Source organism: Oncorhynchus nerka, linkage group LG9a (genome assembly GCF_034236695.1).
Source record: "Oncorhynchus nerka isolate Pitt River linkage group LG9a, Oner_Uvic_2.0, whole genome shotgun sequence".
NCBI lineage: Eukaryota > Metazoa > Chordata > Actinopteri > Salmoniformes > Salmonidae > Oncorhynchus > Oncorhynchus nerka.
This window is the reverse complement of record NC_088404.1, coordinates 41,804,002-41,829,478: the sequence shown is the minus strand read 5'-3', so window position 1 is coordinate 41,829,478 and position 25,477 is coordinate 41,804,002. Positions and strand designations below refer to the sequence as shown.

The window sequence follows — 25,477 nt, the reverse complement described above, 5'->3', positions numbered from 1 at the left end:
GTAATCCGATGTGTAATCTGATGTGTAATCCGATGTGTAATCAGATGTGTAATCAGATGTGTAATCGGATGTGTAACCGGATGTGTAATCGGATGTGTAATCTGATGTGTAATCAGATGTGTAATCAGATGTGTAATCCGATGTGTAACCAGATAATCTGATGTAATCGTGTAAGATGTGTGTGTCTGATGTGTAATCCGATGTGTAATCAGATGTGTAATCAGATGTGTAACCAGATGTGTAATCAGATGTGTAATCAGATGTGTAATCAGATGTGTAACCAGATGTGTAACCAGATGTGCGTGTAATCTGATGTGTAATCAGATGTGTAATATGATGTGTAATCAGATGTGTAACCGATGTGTAACCAGATGTGTAATCAGATGTGTAACCAGATGTGTAATCAGACGTGTAATCTGATGTGTAATCCGATGTGTAATATGATGTGTAATCCGATGTGTAATCAGATGTGTAATCAGATGTGTAACCAGATGTGTAATATGATGTGTAATCAGATGTGTGACCGGATGTGTAATCAGATGTGTAACCAGATGTGTAACCAGATGTGTAACCAGATGTGTAATCAGATGTGTAATCTGATGTGTGCGTAATAGATGTCAGATCAGATGTGTAATCAGATGTGTAATCAGATGTGTAATATGATGTGTAATCAGATGTGTAATCAGATGTGTAATCAGATGTGTAATCAGATGTGTAATCCAGATGTGTAATCAGATGTGTAATCCGATGTGTAATCAGATGTGTAATCAGATGTGTAATCAGATGTGTAATCCGATGTGTAATCAGATGTGTAATCCGATGTGTAATCAGATGTGTAATCAGATGTGTAAGATGTGTAATCAGATGTGTAATCAGATGTGTAACCAGATGTGTAATCCGATGTGTAATCAGATGTGTAATCCGATGTGTAATCAGATGTGTAATCCGATGTGTACTCACAATAAGCTAGCAAATGCAGCAACATCCACAGGTCCCAGCAGAAGGAGGAAGGTTAAAGGCAAAAGAGATCAGAGGATGTTAGATTCACACTGCACTGCACACTCACATGCCCATGCAAGGCTGTACATGTCAAACCCAGACTGGTTTGACATGTAAAACCAGTGCTTACAGACCGTTCCCAGATCTGTCTGTGCTGTATAACCAACTCATATCAAACACCATAGGTGTTGGCAAGATGCTACAAACAGATCTGGAACCAGGCCACAATGTCTATGATACTGTATGCAGGGGTGAAAGTAGAATTCATTCAACCTCTCACAACATATTTCCATCCTCCAAACAGTGGTGAATGGAAGAGACATCTGTTACACAAAACACCAAAAAGTGTAAAGGCATTTGGTGATTGTATTTAGGCCAGAATTTTTGCGTCCACTGCCTTGGTTAAATGTCTGTTTTCATCTCACCACATCTAATTTTGGAGCATTGGCTACAACACACATTTTTCATGCCTCTGACTCTGCGGTAATATTAAAAAGTGGTGTAACAGCCAACAGTTTTCTTAACATTTTGTTATAATTATTGTGATAGGCTCATGTTTTACTGGTACGGCGTACCCACACTATTTACAGTCTTTTGCCGGGACGCCATACTGGACCTCCTTACTTTCACCCCAGACTATATGAGGATATACACTATATTTAACATTTACATTTACATTTAAGTCATTTAGAAAAAAAAAATCTGTCCTTCAAACCTAACCTTTTACTGCAATGGGCTTAGTCCGGGTCACACAAAGTGATTCTTGGTAGTCTTGAACAAATCAACTTTGAAACAAAAGTATCCACCTCACACACATGGTTTTGGGCTTAAAAAAAGAAGACACCTGTACCATGTCAGATACAGAGTTTAAATGTATTACATTTTGAGTTTGCATCCCGATATTACACGTTATATACATCACAGAAGACTGAATTATAACAAAACTGTTTCAAATAGAAACACCAGATTTTCTGTGTGTTTAAAAAAAAAGTTGATTAATTATGAAATGATGAAAAATATGAGTAACATTCCATCCATGAAGCCACTAGAAAGTAAATTTGTCATTTGACTGCAGTAAAGGGCAACAGAAAGGTTATGGGTAGGTCATTCGTTAGTTTCAAACAGATCCAATTGATGTTATGCCGTTTGACATTTTTCCCAGAAGATCCTTGATGTCTTTTAGCCAACAGACGATGCCTGTAGAATGTAGAACATATGTTGTCCTAACCCATGAGCAGCAAAGCACATATGTTCTGTGTATTTACAGTAAAACATGGGGCTGTTTAAGGACATTTTGGAAGGACTTCTCACAGAGAGTTCACTTGGAGAATCAGTGTATTCACACACAGCTACAGAATAGCCCATTTGAATACAACCATTCCATACCAGCTACATTATACTCTCACAATGGACTATGCACCCTAAAAAAGGACCTGCATTTATTTAACAACAAACAAACACAGCACATACAGTACCAGTTAAAAGTTTGGACACACCTACTCATTCAATAGTTTTTCTTTATTTTTTATATTTTCTACAATGAAGAATAATAGTGAAGACATCAAAACTATAAAATAACATATGGAATCATGTAGTAACCAAAAAATGGGTTAATAAAGAAATCAAAATAGATTTAAGATTTTAGATTCTTCAAAGTAGCCACCGTTTGCCTTGATGACAGCTTTGCACACTCTTGGCAATCTCTCAAACAGCTTCATGAGGAATGCTTTTCCAACAGTCTTGAAGGAGTTCCCACATATGCTGAGCACTTGTTGGCTGCTTTTCCTTCACTCTTTGGTCACACTCATAATCCCAAACCATCTCAATTGGGTTGAGGTCAGGTGATTGTGGAGGCCAGGTCATCTGATGCAGCACTCCATCACTCTCCTTCTTGGTCACATAGCCCTTACACAGCCTGGGGTTGTGTTGGTAATTGTTCTGATGATAGTCAAATGATAGTCCCACTAAACGCAAACCAGATGGGGTGGTGTATCGCTGTAGAATGCTGTGGTAGCCATCCTGGTTAAGTGGGCCTTGAATTCTAAATAAATCACTGACAGTGTCACCAGCAAAGCACCCCCACACCATCACACCTCCTCCTCCATGCTTCATGGTGGGAACCACACATGCAGAGATCATCCGTTCACCTACTCTGCATCTCACAAAGGCACGGTGGTTGGAACCAAAAATCTCAAATTTGGACTCTTCAGACCAAAGGACAGATTTCCACCGGTCTACTGTCCATTGCTCGTGTTTCTTGGCACAATCAAGTCTCTTCTTCTTGTTGGCATCCTTTAGTAGTGGTGTCTTTGCAGTCATTTGGCCATGAAGGCCTGATTCACACAGTCTCCTCTGAACTGTTGAGATGTGTCTGTTACTTGAACTCTGTGAAGTATTTATTTGGGCAAACATTTCTGAGGCTGGTAACTCTAATGAACTTATCCTCTGCAGCAGAGGTAACTCTGGGTCATCCTTTCCTGTGGTGGTCCTCATGAGAGCCAGTTTCATCATAGCACTTGATGTTTTTTGCAACTGCACTTTCAAAGTTCTTGAAATTTTTCAGATTGACTGACCTTCATGTCTTAAAGTAATGATGGACTGTCGTTTCTCTTTGCTTATTTGAGCTGTTCTTGCCATAATATGGACTTGGTCTTTTACCAAATAGGGCTATCTTCTGTATACCACCCCTACCTTGTCACACCACAACTGATTGGCTCAAACACATTAAGAAGGAAAGAAATTCCACAAATTACATTTTAACAAGGCACACCTGTTAATTGAAATGCATTCCATGAAGCTGGTTTAGAGAATGCCAATAGGGTGCCAAGCTGTCATCAAGGCAAAGCTTGGATACTTTGAATAATCTAAAATGTCAAATATATGGTGGATATAATATAATGGTGGAGTTTTCCTTTCAGAGCCATATTGTTACAGTTACTGCTCGAAGAGGAAATCCAACTGGGCTTGTTAAACCCCTGCACCAAATCTGTCGCTTGTTTCAGCACTACAGTACCTACAGGAAAGCATAGGAACAACAGTTCGCTGACTTCTACAGGTTTCAGATATTACAAATAATAGATCAGCTTTCAAATCGCACTGCCTTCTAGAGTTAGTCTGGGGGGTGACGGATAAAGGAGGTCTTTATAGGTGAGTTGGTTCTCAGAGCAGACAGCACTCTTTTCACTGCCTCACTGTCTCTATGACAATGAACACAACTTGAACTACTAATACAGCCACATCATTACTTAGGCAATGAAAGCAAACTGCCTCTTTCAGGGACATTTCCATGTCATCAAACAGTCTCTGGCCCCTACTCGAGCTGTTGTGGTGACTGTGTTACCGCCACACCAATAGTCATTAGTCATGACTGCAGTAAAATTCCACGATTCACTGTAATCTTCTCTTATGCACTCTGGACATGTTTTAATAGTACCCAACTCGCTAATGATCGCCATGTCGCTAATGGCCTGGCACTCAGCGCTCTATTGTCCCTCTAACCACACTGACATCCTGAAAATGTAATCTAAAATCACATCAAACACTTATCATCAAAACAGTATCATGCTTTTGAAACTCACTTCACTGTGATCGATCCATTTGAAGAAAGAAGTTCAACTACAGGTTGAAACTGAGTGGAAAACATTGTCGTGGTGGATGTTGTTTCAAAGCCTAACACAACCAAATGGACAGCGCTTTCTAAGGTGATGACTCATTCAAAACACCCATACTGTTAGAGCTTAAGGCATACGCCTATATATGATCAAGCCTGAGAAAAAAAGCCTGAATTAAAATAATGATTGTGCCGTTATACAACACATAGCCTTACGCATATTACGCACAGCAGAAAAACAACAACTATTTAACATGTCTTTGGTACGTAATTGGTCTAGCCTATATTATAAATTAACCAAATTCTAGTATTTGCCTTTGAGTGTGGACTGAATTATTATACATACTGGATGGACGGTTTACCTTATGCTACGCTCCAACATTACTATCCATGAGTCTGGGAGAGAACCTACAGGCCTAGGTGATAGTGTTGGTTCATTGATTGTGCAGGGCGGCTACAGAGTAGGCTGGTTAGCCTACAATTACAGTGAATTAGTATTTGATTTTGAATAGCCTAGTAATAGTTTTTTTTTCTTCCTATAATTAATTAATTAATTACATTACCTTTAGCTACAGAATATCACATCACTGTTCGCTTCCATCTCCCCCTCTCTCTCCTTCATTCCTTTCTCGAGTGCACACAGTGAGGGTCTGTCAACAGTTTAATTGAAATATGTTTCATTGTGAAAACATGTTCCCAAACAGATTTCACATGGTTTCCCAATTAAGCACTGGGTAGCTGCAGCACCATGGTTGGCGAGGCCATGGCATACGGAATATTACCTGTCCTCAAACAGTGGTTGATGCGTGGAGTGAAATAAGCATTCTGATCAGCCCAGACATTTCTATATGCAATCCCATGTGAAAGCATCATTCTGATGGTTGCCACTAAAAAGAGGAGGATCCCAGCTGCTACTATATTTATTTATCAACTGCTCATATTACGCACATTGCTCAGCTCTAAAACCAGTGTAGCCTACCCAACACGATTGAAAAAGGAACTGGGGAAAAGCTGCCTCCTTTCGCTATTCCAGTGGATAAGGATGACATGTACTTTTCCCCTGCCCCTGTTCCTGCCCATTTAATAATGGGACATAATAAATCAAATCTAATTTTACATATTAGTAAAGACAAGATTAAATTGAGATTGGTTTGATGGGTGCAAATATGACCAATTGATGTGAGATCAGCGTGTGCAGCCTGAGGCATGCTTTTTTTGTGACTTTCTCAAATCATCAATAGCCTATAGTCGCACCATGCAGCTCATATTTGTTTTAATTTCTAAGACATTCTAAAGTTTGTCTCATTCAGAGCTGTTAAGAACTCTTGGATGATTAGTCCACATGAGGACTAAAAGAGATCCTAATCAAATCAAATCAAAACTACAGTTGCCGAATAACTCTAAATCTAGTGTATAGGGCTTGTTTCAAATTATCACTTTTACGCTAAACCTAGTTACTTCATATGCAAAAAAATATCCTTTCTATTTTATTCAGCTAAGGTAAATTATCTTCATCTTACTATAAAATGATATAATATAAAATAATGGTACAGGACCTATCTAATAGGCCCAATTAAATGACAGATACGTATGGTGGTTGTATAGCTAGTTCCGGAATATGAACTCATCATGGCCAGAAAAGATGAGGCATTTATTCAGCAGTGGTTATGATATCTGTATTATGTATTATGCTTATAAATGAAACATTGGGCCCTGATCTGTTTCACCTGTCCTTGTGATTGTCTCCACCCCCTCCACAGGTGTCGCTTATTCTCCCTGGTGTATTCTTCCCTGTGTTTCCTGGCTCTCTGTGCCAGTTCGTCTTGAATGTTCAAGTCGACCAGCGTGGTTTTCCTGTGCTCCTCCTTTTCTATTCTCTTTTACTAGTCCTCCCTGTTTTGACCTTTGCCTGTTTTTCTGGACTCCATTCCCGCCTGCCTGACTATTCTGCCTGCCCTGACCTCGAGCCTGACTGCCATTCTGTACCTCTGAACTGGTTTTTGCCAGTCCACAACCATTCTCTTGCCTACCCCTTTTGGATTGTTAATAAACATCTTGGACACTAACCGTCTGCATCTGGGTCTCGCCTTGTGCCCTTATACACTGTCTACTCTAGAAATTTGACATTACAGTATTCAGACATAGTCTATAAACATCTATGGAAACGGTGAACAGTCTGTTCTACCGTTAAACTAGAAGCTTTGTATCGCATAGAGCAAAATACTAGTTACTGAACAAAAATATAAATTCACCATGTAAGGTCCAGTGTTTCATGAGCTGAAATAAAAGATCCCAGAAGTTTTCCATATGCACAAAAACCTTATTTCTCTCAAATGTTTTACATTTGTTTACATCTCCGTTAGTGATCATTTCTCCTTTGCCAAGATAATCCACCCGCCTGACAGGTGTGGCATATCAAGAAGCTGATTAAACAGCATGATCATTACACAGGTGCACCTTGTGCTAGGGATAATAAAAGGCCACTCTATAATGTGCAGTTTTGTCACACAACACAATGCCACAGATGATGTTTTGAGGGAGCTTGCATTTGGCATGCTGACTGCAGGAATGTCCACCAGAACTTTTGCCTGAGAATTGAATGTTCATTTCTCCACCATAAGCTGCCTCCAACGTCATTTTAGAGAATTTGGCAGTACGTCTGACCGCCCTCACAGCCGCAGACCACATGTATGGCGTTATGTGGGTGAGCGGTTTGTTGATGTCAACGTTGTGAACAGTGTCCCAAGGTGGCGGTGGGCTTATGGTATGGGCAGGCATAAGCTACAGATAGCACACACAATAAAATGTTATCGATGGCAATTCGAATGCACCTTGATGCACCATCACCTCATGTTTCAGCATGATAATGCACAGACCCATATCGCAAGGATCTGTACACAATTCCTGGAAGCTGAAAATTTACCAGGTCTTCCATGGCCTGCATACTCACCAGACATGTCACCCATTGATCATGTTTGGGATGCACTGGATTGACGTGTACGACAGCGTGTCAGACACCTCGGTAGCTTTCTAGCAAACATAGCTACAACACTCACGCTCTGGGCCTCCCGGGTGGCGCAGTGGTTAAGGGCGCTGTACTGCAGCGCCAGCTGTGCCACCAGAGACTCTGGGTTCGCGCCCAGGCTCTGTTGTAACCGGCCGCGACCGGGAGGTCCGTGGGGCGACGCACAATTGGCCTAGCGTCGTCCAGGTTAGGGAGGGCTTTGCCGGTGGGGATGTCCTTGTCTCATCGCGCACCAGCGACTCCTGTGGCGAGCCGGGCGCAGTGCACGCTAACCAAGGTTGCCAGGTGCATGGTGTTTCCTCCGACACATTGGTGCGGCTGGCTTCCGGGTTGGATGCACGCTGTGTTAAGAAGCAGTGCGGCTTGGTTGGGTTGTGTATCGGAGGACGCATGACTTTCAACCTTCTCTCCCGAGCCCGTACGGGAGTTGTAGCGATGAGACAAGATAGTAGCTACTAAAACAATTGGATACCACGAAAAAGGGGTAAAATAAAAAATATATAATTTTAAAAAACCCACTCTTTACACTGTTTTGGTGTATATTAGGCACTGTGTATTAAACACACTTCTGTTGTATGTACTTGTTGACCCATTTAATTATATATTTACGTTGTTTGTCACCTAGCTGGTTTGCTAAGTTAGCTTAGAACTAGGCTAGTCGCTAATGCTAACTAGCTAACATCCCCGACCATGAGTTCACTAAGCTACTCTCCTCCTGCTAAAGAAGAGGAGGTCTGCTGGACGGAGAAAGAAGCTCTTGTCAAGGAGGAGGAGGAAGAGAAGGATGTTACAATACAAAAACAAGTAGAGGGTGAGGCTGTTACCATGAAAGAAGAAGAGAAAGACGTTTCAGTGAAAGAAGAGGAAGACGTTTCAGTGAAAGAAGAGGAAGATGCATTCAGAGTGAAAGAGGAGGAGGATGTTACTGTAAAGGAAGAGGGGGCAGAGAAAGAGGGGGATGCAGTTAGTGGAGTGAAAGAGGAGGAGAGGGAGATGACTGTCACATTGAAAGAGGAGGAGGAGGAAGAAGAGGAGGTTGGAGATCTGTTTAAACACCAGATCTGAGCCCTAGGACCATGCCTCAGGACTACCTGTCATGATGACTCCTTGCTGTCCCCAGTCCACCTGGCCGTGCTGCTGCTCCAGTTTCAACTGTTCTGCCTGCAGCTATGGAATCCTGACCTGTTCACCGGACGTGATACCTGTCTCAAACCTGCTGTTTTCAACTCTCTAGAGACAGCAGGAGTGGTAGAGATACTCTTAATGATCGGCTATGGAAAGCCAACTGACATTTACTCCTGAGGTGCTGACTTGCTGCACCCTCGACAACTACTGTGATTATTATTATTTGACCAGGCTGGTCATTTATGAACATTTGAACATCTTGGCCATGTTCTGTTATAATCTCCACCCCGCACAGCCAGAAGAGAACTGGCCACCCCACATAGCCTGGTTCCTCTCTTGGTTTCCTCCTAGGTTTTGGCCTTTCTAGGGAGTTTTTCCTAGCCACCGTGCTTCTACATCTGCATTGCTTGCTGTTTGGGGTTTTAGGCTGGGTTTCTGTACAGCACTTTGAGATATCAGCTGATGTAAGAAGGGCTATATAAATACATTTTATTTGAGTTGATTCTAGTTCCTGTCAATATCCAGCAACTTTGCACAACCATTGAAGAGGAGTGGGACAACATAGCACAGGCCATAATCAACAGCCTGATCAACTCTATGTGAAGGAGATGTCACGCTGCATGAGGCAAATGGTGGTCACACCAGATACTGATTTGTTTATCCACACCCCACCCCAGATACCATCTGTTGGTATCTGTAACCAACAAATGCGTATCTGTATTCCCAGTCATGTGAAATCCATAGATTAGGGCCTAATGAATTTATTTACATTGACTGATTTCTTTATAATTGTAACTGTAAATCTTTGACATTTTTGCATGTTGCATTTATATATTTTTTCAGTTGATTTACTACCTTGATGTGGGTCCAGTTAAATGAGAGATGGGATGAATGGTAGCCTATCCTAACTTGTTGTAGACCTGTAGTCTATTTCGCAAGTATGACACCATCACAGTCAGAAAAGGTGAGGAATTTATTCTGCAATGATCATGGAAATGAAATAGCCTAAATAATAAGAAATGTTACCAGTGTTTTTGTTATGAATACGTCATCATATATTCCCCATTTGCACAAGGCTACAAGGCTACTTTGCCTTCATGCAATGAAATTCTTCAACCACTAGAAACTGTGCTTACGCATGGTTTAAAATTTGCGGGAGGACAAGCACTTTTTCAGGTCAAGTTCAGCAAATGCCTACTTTTGTGTCAGATATATAAATATTTTGTGCATACGCAACATTTATAAATGAGGCCCCTGAGCCGTAGCTCACAGGGCTGTGAATCATTGATGTTGGTCATTTTCATCATGAACTGTAGGCCTAAGTGTCTGTAAGTCTTCGTAGATAAGTGTGTGCCATCTCCCCCACCACTACAGATGCGTAAGGAGCCATGCCTCCACCCCACATTCACCACTCAGGGAGCTAGAAAGCAGTGGTGGGAAAAGTACACAACTATCATACGTAGGTAAAAGTAAAGATACCTTAAATAGAAAATGACTCAAGTAAAAGTAAAAGTCACCCAGTAAAATTCTACTTGAGTAAAAGTATAAAAGTATCAAAGTAAAAGTATTTATCAAAAGTCAAAGTATAAATCATTTCAAATTCCTTATATTAAGCAAACCAGATGGCACCATTTCTTTGTTTTATTTTATTTACGGAAAGCCACGAGCACATTCCAACATTCAGACATCATTTACAAACGAAGCATGTGTGTTTAGTGAGTCTGCCAGATCAGAGGCAGTAGAGATGATCGGTTGATAAACTTGTGAATTTGACTATTTTCCTATCCTGCTAAGCATTCAAAATGTAATGAGTACTTGTAGGTGTCGAGGAAAATGTATGGAGTAAAAAGTACTATATTTTCTTAAGGAATGTAGTGAAGTAAAAGTAGTTAAAAATATAAATAGTAAAGTAAAGTGCAGGTACCAAAAAAAATGACTTAAGTAGGACTTTAAAGTACTTTTACATAAGTTCTTTACACCACTGCTAGGAAGTCACGTCTAGTGAAATAGTGTTTCAACCGTTCCTAGGGTTTGGGGCTAAAATGCAGCCTTTCTACTCTCACTTCACTTCAAATCAAATCCATTTTATTTGTCACATGCGACAAATACAACCTGTGTGGACTTTACAGTGAAATGCTTAGTTTACAATGCAGAGTTAAAAAGTAAGAAAATTAGCAAATAAAAAGATAAAATAGTAACACAGTAAATAACAATAACGAGGCTATATAGAAGGAGTAGCGGTGCAGAGTCAATGTGCAGGGGTAGTTAAGGTAATAGGTGCATGTAGGTTGGGTTAAAGTGACTAGGCAATAAAGATAGATAATAAACAGAGTAGCACTAGGTTGTGTAAAGAGTTTGAAAGTGAGTGTATGTGTGAGTGTGTGTGGTGTCAATATGCATGCGTGTGTGCGTGTGTGTGTGCGTGTGTGTGTGTGTGTGTGTGTGTGTGTGTGTGTGTGTGTGTGTGTGTGTGTGTGTGTGTGTGTGTGTGTGTGTGTGTGTGTGTGTGTGTGTGTGTGTGTGTGTGTGTGTGTGCGTGTGTGTGTGTGTTGGAGTGTCCGTGTAAGTATGTGTGAGTGTGTGGGCAGAGTCCAGTGTGTGTGTATAGCATAAGTGCAAGAGAGTCAGTACAAAAAAGGATCAAGGCAAATAGTCTGGGTAGCCATGTGATCAACTGTTCAGCTGACTTATGGTTTGAGGGTAGAAGCTGTTGAGGGGCCTTTTGATCACAGACTTGGTGCTGCAGTAATTGCCGTGCAGTAGCAGAGTGAACAGTCTATGGCTTGGGTGGCTGGGGTCTTTGACAATTTTCTGGGCCTTCCTCTGACACCGCCTGGTATAGAGGTTCTGGAAGGCAGGGACATCGGCCCCACCCTCTGTAGCACCTTGTCGCCGGATGCCAAGCAGTTACCAAACCAAGCGGTGATGCAGCCAGTCAGGAGATGGCGCTGCAGTAGACTTAAAACTTCATCTGAGAAGTTTCAAGTCTACTCATCTGAGATGAGGCCAGCATGACGAGCTAGGCTCAGGTCCTTGTCCTTTCTTTCCACTCTTTTCTCCTCAACTCTCTCCTTTGGCCCTACTTCCCCTCTCTCGCTCTCTCTTTCTCTCCCTCCTCTTTTCCTCCCTTATCTTTCCTCTCTCTGAGGCTGGGTACATTACAGGATCTATTGGCCCCCACTACTCCCCCTGTTCTCCCTCTCTCCATCCGTGTGTCCTGTTTGAAGTAGCAACAGTCTCAAGCCGCAAGAGTCTGTGGGAGGGGAGAGAAAACTACAGCACACAGCATCATCCTTCTCCTTGACCTCCCGTTCCCATGTGTGAGACTCTACCGTCCGCAAGACTCTGTAATGGCCTTAAAAGAGTCCTGTGAGAGGTTGCTAAGGGAATGCTTCTCTTGGAGAATACCAAGTTGACCCTTTTTTCTCTTACACGATAGCTACACTGCATTATGCACACACAGCGACTAACAACTAGATTATAGATATATGTTTTAAAACAGTGAGTGGCAAACTGGGTCACATGAAAAAAGGAGCCAATATGTAGTCAAAGTTTGTCTGCTCCTGTAGCATCTTAATGGAGTATACAGGCAGGCAGCGGGAGAGGATAGTGACAATGAGGCAATAAGTTGAGATGAATAGATCAACAGCAAGTGTCATGAGGAGTTTAGAGGGATTAAGGATGTCTGAAGGGGGAGCGTGATCCTCTGAGCTGCTGAGGCGATTCATTTCAGGAAGAATTGTGAGATACACACACACATACACACTCACACACACGGCCCACGCCATAGTCTTGGCAATCCCTGTGTGGGAGGCCTAGTGGGAGAAGCTCACCTATTTCTATCACCTCTCATTACCATGCCAGCCAACATGAAAGAGTGCAGTGCTCCTGATACAGCCTGCTGATGACAGGGGGTGTGGCTCCTCTCTCCATCTTCTCACCATATCCACACAACACAACAGAGGAGGACAAGTGAGCTCTACTGTAACACTATGAAGTTGACTGATAAGTGTTCTCTTGGATGAATGTCAATTATTTTCAAATGCAGTGCAGTTTTCCAGTTGCAAAGCCATTTAAAGGCTTAACTGTACAGATGTCGGATCTTAATTTGAACACTGTCTCCCGCTCTCGCCTAGCGTAGTAATCGACTACCGAACGGCTCCCTGTTTCATCTATTGCTGCTCATTGGACCCTATAATCACTCGGCTACACAGCTGATGCCTGCTGGACTGTTCATTAACACGGTACTTCATTTTGTTTATCTGTCAGCCCCAGCCTCGAACTCAGGCACAGTGTGTAGCGAACTGACCCTCTCTGCCCATTTATCGCCATTTGCCCGTTGTTGTTGTCTTAGCTGTTTACCCATTGTTGTCTCACCCGTTGTTGTCTTAGCTCTCCCAATCAACACCTGTGATTGCTTTATGCCTCGCTCTAATGTCAATATGCCTTGTATACTGTTGTTTAGGGCAGATCTCATTGTTTTATGTTACTGAGGAGCCCCTAGTCCTGCTCAACATGCCTCAGATAGCCCCCTTGTCCCACGCCACACACATGTGGAGACTGCACCTAGCTTAACTGGCACCTCCAGAGATGCAACCTCTCTCATTGCCACTCAATGCCGATGTTTACCCCCACTGTACTCGTACCCTACCATACCCTTGTCTGTATACTATGCCCTGAATCTATCCTACCACGCCCAGAAATATGCTCCTTATATTCTCTGTTCCCAAAGCACTAGATGACCAGTTCTTATAGCCTTTAGCCGTACCCTCATCCTACTCCTCCTCTGTTCCTCTGGTGATGTAGAGGTTAACAAAGGCCCTGTGTGTCCCCAAGCGCTCTCATTTGCTGACTTCTGCAACCGTAAAAGCCTTGGGTTCATGAAAGTTAACATCAGAAGCCTTCTCCCTAAGTATGATTTATTCACTGCTTTAGCACACTCCACTAACCCTGATGTCCTAGCCGTGTCTCAATACTGGCCACCAAAAATTCTGAAATTTCCATCCCCAATTACAACATTTTCCGTCAAGACAGAACTGCTAAAGGGGGCGGAATTGCAATCTACTGTAGAGAGAGCCTGCAGAGTTCTGTCATACTATCCAGGTCTGTTCTCAAACAGTTCCAGGTCTATGCCCAAACAGTACTTTTAAAGATCCATCTCTCCAGAAGTAAGTCCCTCCCGGTAGCCGCTTGTTATAGACCCCCTCAGCTCCCAGCTGTGTCCTGGACACCATATGTGTATTGATTGCGCTCCATCTATCGTCAGAGTCCGAACTGCAAGGTGACCTAAATTGGGATATGCTTAACACCCCGGCCATCCTACAATCTATGCTAGATTCCATCAATCTCGCACAAATTATCAAAGAATTTACTAGGTACAACCCTAAATCCGTAAGCATTGGCACCCTCATAGATATCATCCTGACCAACTTGTCCTCCAAATACACCTCTGCTGTTTTCAACCAGGATCTCAGCGATCACTGCTTCATTGCCTGCGTCCGTAATGGGTCAGTGGTCAAACGACCACCCCTCATCACTGTCAAACGCTCCCTAAAACACTTCCGCGAGCAGGCCTTCCTAATCGACCTGGCCCGGGTATCCTGGAAGGATATTGTCCTCATCCCGTCAGTAGAGGATGCCTGGTTGTTCTTTAAAAGTGTGCTGTTGTTCTGGGATTGATTTGCACTTTTCACACCAAAATATGTTCGTCTCCTTCCTGAGTGGTATGACGGCTGCCTGTTTCCTTGGTGTTTAAACTTGCGTACTATTGTTTGTACAGATGAACGTGTGTAACGGTTTTCTGTATGGGAAAGAGAGTCGGACCAAAATGCGGCGTGTAGATTGCGATCCATGTTTATTCAACTGAAGCAACACGAATCTAAATACAAACACTACAAAACAATAAACGTAACGAAAACCGAAACAGCCTAATACTGGTGCACATACACACAGAACAAGGACATCAAGACACTAAGGACAATCACCCACAAAACCCAACACCAAACAGGCTACCTAAATATGGTTCCCAATCAGAGACAATGACGAACACCTGCCTCTGATTGAGAACCATATCAGGCCAAACATAGAACTAGACAAACTAGACAAACTAGACATGTAACATAGAATGCCCACCCAGCTCACACCCTGACCAACCAAAACATAGAAACATACAAAGCAAACTATGGTCAGGGTGTGACAACGTGGTACCTTCAGGCATTTGGAAATTGCTCCCAAGGATGAACCAGACTTGTGGAGGTCTGCAATTTTTTTTTCTGAGGTCTTGGCTGATTTCTTTTGATTTTCCCATGATGTCAAGCAAATAGGCACTGAGTTTTAAGGTAGACATTGAAATACATCCACAGGTACACCTCCAATTGACTCAAATGATGTCAATTAGCCTAACAGAAGCTTCTAAAGCCATTACATGATTTTCTGGAATTTTCCAAGCTGTTTAAAGGCAGTCAACTTGGTGTATGTAAACTTCTGACCCACTGGAATTGTGATACAGTGAATTATAAGTGAAATAATCTGTCTGTAAACAATTGTTGGAAAAATTACTTGTGTCATGCACAAAGTAGATGTTCTTAATTTTTTTTATTTCTCCAACCTAAGTGTATGTACACTTCCGACTTCAACTGTTTGTGTACATTGCTAAAGCAAGTGAAATAGATAATAAACAAAAGTTAAATAAACAATGACAAAAAACGTAAACATTACACTCACAAAAGTTCCATAGGAATAGAGACATTTCAAATGTCATATTATGGCTTTATATTGTGTTGTAACAATGTGAAAATAGTTCAACTATAAAAGGAAAAACAAATAAACATAAATATGGGTTGTATTTACAATGATGTTTGTTCTTCACTGGTTGCCCTTTTCTTGTGGCAACAGGTCACACATCTTGCTGCTGTGGTATTTCACTGTGGTATTTCACCCAATAGATATGGGAGTCTATCAAAATTGGATTTGTTTTCAAATTCGTAGTGGGCCTGTGTAATCTGAGGGAAATATGTGTCTCTAATACGGTCATACATTTGGCGGGAGGTTAGGAAGTGCAGCTCAGTTTCCACCTCATTTTGTGGGCAGTGTGCACATAGCCTGTCTTCTCTTGAAAGCCTGGTCTGCCTACGGTGGCCTCTCTCAGTAGCAAGGCTATGCTCACTGAGTCTGTACATAGTCAAAGCTTTCGTTAATTTGGGGTCAGTCACAGTGGTCAGGCATTCTGCCACTGTGTACTCTCTGTTTAGGGAGGATATTTTTGCAGAATTCTACATGCAATCTCAATTTGGTGTTTGTCCCATTTTGTGAATTCTTGGTTGGTCAGCGGGTATCGGCCTAATTCTGCTCTGCATGCATTGTATGCATTAGTGTTTTACATTGTACATGGCAAATATTTTTGCAGAATTCTCAAATGGGTGTTTGTCCCATTTTGTGAATCCTTGGTTGGTGACCTCACAACCATAAAGAAAAATGGGCTCTATAACTGATTCAAGTATTTTTGCCAGATCCTAATTGCTATTCAGAATTGTATGTTATTTTTGATGGAGTAGAAAGCCCTTCTTGCACTGATGTTTAAGCCCAGGTACGTATAGTTTTTTGTGTGGGCAACAGTGGCTAGATGGAATTTCTATGTGTGGTCCTGGCAACTGGTGCTTTTTTGGAAAACCATTATTTTTGTCTTACTGAGATTTACTGTCAGGGCCCAGGTCTGACAGAATCTGTGCAGAAGATCTGGGTGCTGCTGTAGGCCCTCCTTGGTTGGGGACAGAAGCACCAGATCATCAGCAAACAGTAGACATTTTACTTCAGATTCTAGTAGGGTCAGGCCATTTGCTGCAGACTGTTCTAGTGCCCTCGCAAATTCATTGATATATACAATACCAGTCAAAAGTTTGGACACACCTACTCATTCCAGGGTTTTTCTCTATTTTTAATATTTTCTACATTGTATAATAATAGTGAAGACATCAAAACTATGAAATAGCACATATGGAATCATGTAGTAAACCAAAAATGGTTAAATAAAATATATTTTAGATTCTTCAAAGTAGCCACCCATTCCCTTGATGAAAGCTTTGCACACTCTTGTTTGTGTACATGGATTTTATAACGTTAATGTTTTTCCCCCTTCCCCCAGCACCACTTTCCATCAGTTTGTATAGCAGACACTCATGCCAAATTGAGTCAAAAGCTTTTTTGAAATCAACAAAGCATGAGAAGACATTGCATTTTTTTTTGCTTTATTTGTTTGTTAGTTAGGGTGTGCAGTGTGAATACGTGGTCTGTCGTATGGTAATTTGGTAAAAAAGTAAATTTGACATTTGCTCAGTACATTGTTTTCACTGAGGAAATGTCTGAATCTGCTGTTAATGATAATGTAGTGGATTTTCCAAAGGTTGCTGAATATCCCATGTTAGTTATTGTGGTCTAATTTGTCTCCACCTTTGTGGATTGGGGTGATCAGTCCTTGGTTCCAAATATTAGGGAAGATGCCAGAGCTTAGGACAATGTTAAAAGTTTAAGTATAGCCAATTGGAATTTGTGGTCTGTATATTTAATAATTTCATTTAGGATACAATCAACACCACAGGCCTTTTTGGGTTGGAGGGTTTGTATTTTGTCCTGTAGTTCATTCGATGTAATTGGAGAATCCAGTGGGTTCTGGTAGTCTTTAATAGTTGATTCTAAGATTTGTATTTGATCATTTATATGTTTTTGCTGTTTGTTCTTGTTTATAGTGGTTTATCCATACATCTCTGTTTTGGTTAGATAACTCTTTGTGTTGTTGTTTGTTTAGAGTTTTCCAATTTACCCAGAAGTGATTTAATTCTATGGATTCTTCAATTACATTGAGCTGATTTCTGACTTGCTGCTCCTTTTTCCGTAGTGTATTTCTGTATTGTTTTAGTGATTCACCACAGTGAAGGCGTAGACTCAGGTTTTCTAGGTCCTTATCTTTTTGGTTGGAAATGTTTCTTCATTTCTTTCTTAGGTTGTTGCATTCTTCATCAAACCATTTTTCATTGTTGTTAGCTCTCTCAGACAGCCATATATCTCCACCTTTAGCCCTCTGGGTACTATAGGTGTGGTGGTGTTGTGCTGGTCTGTTTTGTGTGTCTGTGTTGTCTGGAGTGTGTTTACTAACTCTTTGAGATCCACCATGTTTCTCTCCAGCTTGGTGAATTTATCCCTGTCAATTATGGAGGAGCAGTGCAGTTGTGTGACCTGGTTGTGTTCAGTGTTGGGGGGGGGGGGGGGGCTATCCTCATCTGCTGGAAATTTTGAAGAGCTTTGACCAGACTTGCTCGGAGTCATCACCAAGAGAAAGATTCAAAGAGGCCTCTGCATTTGGGTGGGGGCTCCACACATCTCACTTCACACTTCTGTGCTGATTGTCTTTCCTAGAAAGCTTGGAAGCCTTTTAACTTAGCACTCAGTCTTTATGAAGTTAAATAAACTCAGCAAAAAAAGAAACAGCCCTTTTCAGGAACCTGTCTTTCAAAGATAATTTGTAAAAATCACTTCAAAGATCTTCATTGTAAAGGGTTTAAACACTGTTTCCCATACTTGTTCAATGAACCATAAACAATTAATGAACATGCACCTGTGGAACAGCCGTTAAGAGACTAACCGCTTACAGACGGTTATCAATGAAAACGTAGGACACTAAAGCGTCCTTTCTATTGACTCTGAAAAACACAGAAAGAAACATGCCCAGTGTCCTTGCTCATTTGCGTGAAAGTGCCTTAGGCATGCTGCAAGGAGGCATGACGACTGCAGATCTGGCCAGGGCAATAAATTACAATGTCGGTACTGTGAAACGCCTAAGACAGCGCTACAGGGAGACAGGATGGACAGCTGATCATCCTCGCAGTGGCAGATCAAATGTAACAACACCTGCACAGGATTGGTACATACGAACATCACACCTGCGGGACAGGTACAGGATGGCAACAACAACTGCCCGAGTTACACCAGGAACGCACAATCCCTACATCAGTGCTCAGACTGTCCACAATAGGCTGAGAGAGGCTGTATTGAGGGCTTATAGGCCTTTTATAAGGCAGGTCCTCACCAGACATCACCGGCAACAACGTCGCTTATGGGTACAAACCCACCGTCGCTAGACCAGACAGGACTGGCAAAAAGTGCTCTTCACTGACAAGTCGCGGTTTTGTCTCACCAAGGGTGATGGTCGGATTCGAGTTTATCCTCGAAGGAATGAGCGTTACACCAAGGCCTGTACTCTGGAGCGGGATTGATTTGGAGGTGGAGGGTCCGTCATGGTCTGGGGCGGTGTGTCACAGCATCATCCGACTGAGCTTGTTGTCATTGCAGGAAATCTCAACACTGTGCATTACAGGAAAGACATCCTCCTCCCTCATGTGGTACCCTTCCTGCAGGCTCATCCTGACATGACAATGACACCAGCCATACTGCTCATTCTGTGTGTGATTTCCTGCAAGACAGGAAAGTCAGTGTTCTGCCATGGCCAGCGTAGAGCCCGCATCTCAATCCCACTGAGCATGTCTGGGACCTGTTGGATTGAAGGGTGAGGGCTAGGGCCATTCCCCGCAGAAATGTCAGGGAACTTGCAGGTGCCTTGGTGGAAGAGTGGGGTAACATCTCACAGCAAGAACTGGCAAATCTGGTGCAGTCCATGAGGAGGAGATGCACTGCAGTACTTAATGCAGCTGGTGGCCACACCAGATACTGACTTACCTTTGATTTTGACACCCCTTTGTTCATGGACACATTATTGGAAATCCTCCTGCACATTTTAGGCAGGTTGCCGGGCCACAGAGCAGCTTGATGAGAAGGCAACAACTGTTGGCGCAATTATTAGAAAATGGAATCACCCTCGGTATGGGGCTCCATGCAAGATCTCACGTCGTGGGGCATCAATGATCATGAGGAAGGTAAGGGATCAGCCCAGAACTACACGGCAGGACCTGGTCAATGACCTGAAGAGAGCTAGGACCACAGTCTCAAAGAAAACCATTAGTAACACACTACGCCGTCATGGATTAAAATCCTGCAGCGCAAGCAAGGTCCCCCTGCTCAAGCCAGCACATGTCCAGGCCCATCTGAAGTTTTCCAATGACCATCTGGATGATCCAGAGGAGGAATGGGAGAAGGTCATGTGGTCTGATGAGACAAAAATAGAGCTTTTTGGCCTAAACTCCACTCGCCGTGTTCGGAGGAAGAAGAAGGATGAGTCAAACCCCAAGAACACCATCCCAACTGTGAAGCATGGAGGTGGAAACATCATTCTTTGGGGATGCTTTTCTGCAAAGGGCACAGGACGACTGCACCGTATTGAGGGGAGGATGGATGGGGCCATGTATCGCGAGATCTTGGCCAACAACCTCCTTTCCTCAGTAAGAGCATTGAAGATGGGTCGTGGCTGGGTCTCCCAGCATGACAACGACCCGAAACACACAGCCAGGGCAAATAAGGAGTGGCTCCGTAAGAAGCATCTCAAGGTCCTGGAGTGGCCTAGCTAGTCTCCAGACCTGAACCCAATAGAACATCTTTGGAGGGAGCTGAAAGTCCGTATTGGCCAGCGACAGCCCGAAACCTGAAGGATCTGGAGAAGGTTTGTATGGAGGAGTGGGCCAAAATCCCTGCTGCAGTGTGTACAAACCTGGTCAAGAACTACAAATATAAGTTCTGCTTTTCTGATGTATCAAATACTTACGTCATGCAATAAAATGCAAATGAATTACTTAAAAATCATACAATGTGATTTTCTGGATTTTTGTTTTAGATTCCGTCTCTCACAGTTGAAGTGTACCTATGATAAAAAATTACAGACCTCTACATGCTTTGTAAGTAGGAAAACCTTCAAAATCGGTAGTGTATCAAATACTTGTTCTCCCCACTGTAGGTTACTTTTGTGAATGTGTTTCTAGACAAAATGTAATGGCTCCTGCAACTCAAATAACAGCCATATGCACTATGCATAGGATGAGTCCATCTGAATGTATAGATGTGTGTGCGTTAAGCAAAGTCATTGCCTTGTTTCTTACAAAATGGCCTTAGAACCTTCACCAATGGTTGGATGCTCTAAACTGAGATGCTAATAAACATAATTCTCAAATTGCTTGTGAAACCAGTTGCTTAAAAGCTGTTTTGAAACTTCAAGAATTGCTCATTTGAAAACTCTACTTTACTGACTTTATTGTAGCAGTTAAAATACAAAGCAAATTCACAAAACAACTTTACTAACAGTTACCAATAAAAGTGACTAGCCTGCTGAACTTTCTGGGTCGATAGGAACATTAGCGTGAGCTACTAAGGAGGGATATCACACCTGGCACAAATGATTGTCTAGTTCTGGTTTTCCTGCCGAGGGGTGCCCTATACCTGCACCCAGAGGGGAGTAGTTCAAAGTCTGGGTACAGGGGGTGGCTGGATCTAAAATGATTTTGAGAGCCTTGCGGAGGGCCCTGACCTTAAAGATCTCATCCAGGCCTGTCTGTTTAACTCCTTGCTTGCTGTGGTGATATTCCTTTTCAGTATATTTCTCTGGCTGACAGTTGCATTGCCAAACCAACAAACAATAAAAAAAAAGTAAAATATTCTCAATGAAAAGACGCCATTCTCAAAGTCAACAGTGAAGAGCCGTCTCCGGGATGCTGGCCTTCTAGGCAGAGTTGCAAAGAAAAAGCCATATCTCAGACTGGCCAATAAAAATAAAAGATTAAAATGGGCAAAAGAACACAGACACTGGATAGGGGAACTCTGCCTAGAAGGCCAGGATCTTGGAGTCGCCGCTTCGCTTTTGACGTTGAGACTGGTGTTTTGCGGGTACTATTTAATGAAGCTGCCAGTTGAGGACTTGTGAGGCGTCTGTTTCTCAAACTAGACACTAATATACTTGTCCTCTTGCTCAGTTGTGCACCAGGGCCTCCCACTCCTCTTTCTATTCTGGTTAGAGCCAGTTTGCGCTGTTCTGTGAAGGGAGCAATACACAGCGTTGTTGGAGATCTTCAGTTTCTTGGCAATTTCTCGCATGTAATAGCCTTCAGTTTCAGAAGAAAGTACTTTGTTTCTGGACATTTTGAGCCTGTAATCGAACCCACAAATGCTGATGCTCCATAATCTAAAGAAGCCAGTTTTATTGCTTCTTTATTGAGCACAACAGTTTTCAGCTGTGCTAACATAATTGCAAAAGGGTTTTCTAATGATCAATTTGCCTTTTAAAATTATAAACTTGGATTAGCTAACACAACGTGCCATTGGAACACAGGAGTGAAGGTTGCTGATAATGGGCCTCTGTACGCCTATGTAGATATCCATTAACTGTCTGCCATTTCCAGCTACAATAGTCATTTACAACATTAACAATGTCTACACTATATTTCGGATCAATTTGATGTTATTTTAATAGACAAAAAATGTGCTTTTCTTTCAAAAACAAGGACATTTCTAAGTGACCCCAAACTTTTGAACGGTAGTGTAGATCAATGGGTTGGTTGAGCACAGCATCCTCCCACTCCACTGCTCTCTCTCACTCTGTGTCTGTCTAAATATCATTTTGTTTTTATGACAAGGCACATCTGTCATACACTCAAGTGTATCATCTCAGTAAGCTTTTTGTATGTACTCGAAATCAAGTTTTTGTGTGTGTGTCTTTTTATTTACAGCTTGTAGCGTCAAGGCAGAGGGGGAGGAGAAAGGGCCAGCCAAACAGTTAAAATACCCTTCAAAGTGGAAAGGACAGTTTCGGAAGAGAAAGAGGATAAATCCAGTTTTGTCTAGAAGCGATACGGCTTTTTGTAAAAAATGTACTTTTCATAGCAGGTTATTAGAACTTATGAAGGTTAGGTTAAGGTTAGGTTAAGGTTAGGAAAAGGGTTAGGGTTAGCTAAAATACAAAAACAAATACAACTTTTGACATCAATTTGACAAAAGTTGCATCCCACCTAGCCATGGCAGGTAAATCCTACCTTGGCAGAAAGAAATATGATTGACTTGACTATGGAAATTGATATCTGCACTGTTTGATTATTTATTACTTACATGATTCTTACCTGAATATCTACCTTGATGTTTAATTCAATGCTGAAATGTGTCTGATTTGCATACTAGTAAAATGTTTGATAGTGACATCTAGATATTGTTTGTTGTTTGACTGTTGAAACACTTATTTACTTGGGGTAAAGTTTTAGTAATCCTTCACCATCATATGTACCTGAAATTATACTGTGAAATTAATTGTTATTAATGTGAAATTAATTGTTATTAATGCTATTGAAATAAAAAAATGTGTAAAGTATTTCCTCGTTTACCAAATCTAGTGTGGCAATTTACCCAACACTTTGTATGAATGGAAACTAACATTGGTGTAGCCTGTTGTTATTATTTTTTATTTGTTTCCTATTTATGTTATCCAAAAGCACCTGGTGTGGTCATTAATTATTAAGATCAAGGGTAAAATATCCCTGGACTGTCCATATTTGAAATGTGTAAGTTAATCAAGTCAATTGGGGGGATTGAGTTATTTGTGCCAGAAACAATACAGGACTAAGTTTGAATCGTACTACACCGGCTCCGACGCTCGTTGGAATTGGCAAGGCTTGCAAACCATTACGGACTACATAGGGAAGCACAGCCGCGAGCTGCCCAGTGACACGAACCTACCAGACGAGCTAAATAACTTCTATGCTCGCTTCGAGGCAAGCAACACTGAAGCATGCATGAGAGCATCAGCTGTTCCGGACGACTGTGGGATGACACTCTCCGTAGCCGATGTGAGTTAAACCTTTAAACAGGTCAACATTCACAAGGCCGCCTGGACCAGACAGATTATGGGGCGGCAGGGTAGCCTAGTGGTTAGAGCGTTGGACTAGTAACCGGAAGGTTGCAAGTTCAAACCCCCGAGCGGACAAGGTACAAATCTGCCGTTCTGTCCCTGAACAGGCAGTTAACCCAAATAAGAATTTGTTCTTGCCTAGTCAAATAAAAATATAATTACCAGGACATGTACTCTGAGCATGTACTGGCAAGTGTCTCCACTGACATTTTCAACCTGTTTGTTATTAGTTTGTAATAGTCTGTAATACCAACATGTTTCATAGTCCCTATGCCCAAGAACACCAAGGTAACCTGCCTAAAGGACTACTGACCCGTAGCACTGAAAGGTCATGATGTGGTCATGGCTCACATAAACACCATTATCCCAGAAACCCTAGACCCACTCCAATTTGCATAACGCCCCAACAAATCCACAGATGATGCAATCAAGACAATGCCTATTCCCCCTCAGGAGACTGAAAAGATTTGGCATGGGTCTTCCGATCCTCAAAAAGTTATACAGCTGCACCACCGAGAGCACTGGTTGCATCATTGTCTGGTATGGCAACTGCTCAGCCGCAGACCTCAAGGCACTACAGAGGGTAGTGTGTACGGCCCAGTACATCACTGTGGCCAAGCTTCCCTCCATCCACAACCTCTATACCAGCCGCCCTAGTCATAGACTGTTCTCTCTGCTACTGCACGCCAAGCGGTACCGGAGCACCAAGTCTAGGTCCAAAAGGCTTCTTAACAGATTCTACCCCAAAGCCATAAGACTCCTGAACAGCTAATCAAATGGCTACCCGGACTATTTGCATTATCCCCACCCCACCCCCATTTTTACGCTTCTGCTACTCTCTGTTTATTATCCATGCAGTCATTTTACCTCTACCTACAAGTACATATTACCTCAATTACCTCGACTAACCGGTGCCCCTGCACATTGACTGTACCGGTATCCCCTGTATATAGCCTTGCTACTGTTATTTTTATTGTTTTTACTTCAGTTTGTTTTAGAACATACTTTCTTCACACTTTTTTTCTTCACTTTTCACTTTCTTTTCTAAAACTGGATTGTTGGTTAAGGGCTTGTTAGTAAGCATTTCACTTTAAGGTCTACACCTGTTTTATACGTGAGAAATACAATTTGATTTGATTAGAAGGCCATGGGCTGGAATCAAACCCCCGCCAACACGGTAGGTCTATATGTGTGCATTGAAAATTGTGGCCCTAACCACTAGATCACCCCAGTCTACGATTGAACACATTTTTGACCATTCATTCCTAACCTTAGGATACACTTGACACGTGTAGCCTAGTGGAGACCAATATCTATCTTGTGTTATTAAGGCATATAAAATGACATTTGTCGATGTGTATGGCTGCATTTCAGATACAATTTTGTGCATTTGAATGTTGCAGTAATAGGACCTAGGCCTAGCGTTTGAGAGAGCGAGAGAGAATATTATTTTGGCAGCAGGCCTGATCCCAATGACTCGACTGCCCCCACATGGAGAGAAAGATAACTGCTCATTTTCAAGGAATCACAAGGATCATTTGAATTTCCTGATGGAGCAGGAAAATTGTCATCGATCAAGTTAAGATCCAACATCTGTACACTGCCTGTGACGTAAACTCAGGGGCAAACGAGGAAACAGAAGAGAGGGAGTGAGCACTCACACACTCCTTGTCTCAGAGAGTGTATTTCCGTGTTAGGGAAGAGGGGAGCTGCAGTCTCTCCAGCGAGCAAACAGACTGCACCAAGATGTCCCCAAGGAGCTCTTCACAGCTCTGGGACATATTCAGAACAGAAGCCACACAAAAGGAGCGTCTCTCTGTTTGCTTTATGGCAGGCAGGTGGAGAGCTCCGTTCCCCGGTGGTGCTTCAGATGTCCTTACAAAGTCAAAGCAGC

General features: G+C 42.3%; 1 protein-coding gene across 1 annotated transcript in view; it reads right to left on the bottom strand.

Annotated features, from left to right (window-relative positions):
* The window catches only part of cdh13 (cadherin 13, H-cadherin (heart)), a 554,022-nt gene that overhangs the window by 289,452 nt on the left and 239,093 nt on the right, over positions 1-25,477 (bottom strand). The gene's annotated exons all lie outside the window — the stretch shown is intronic.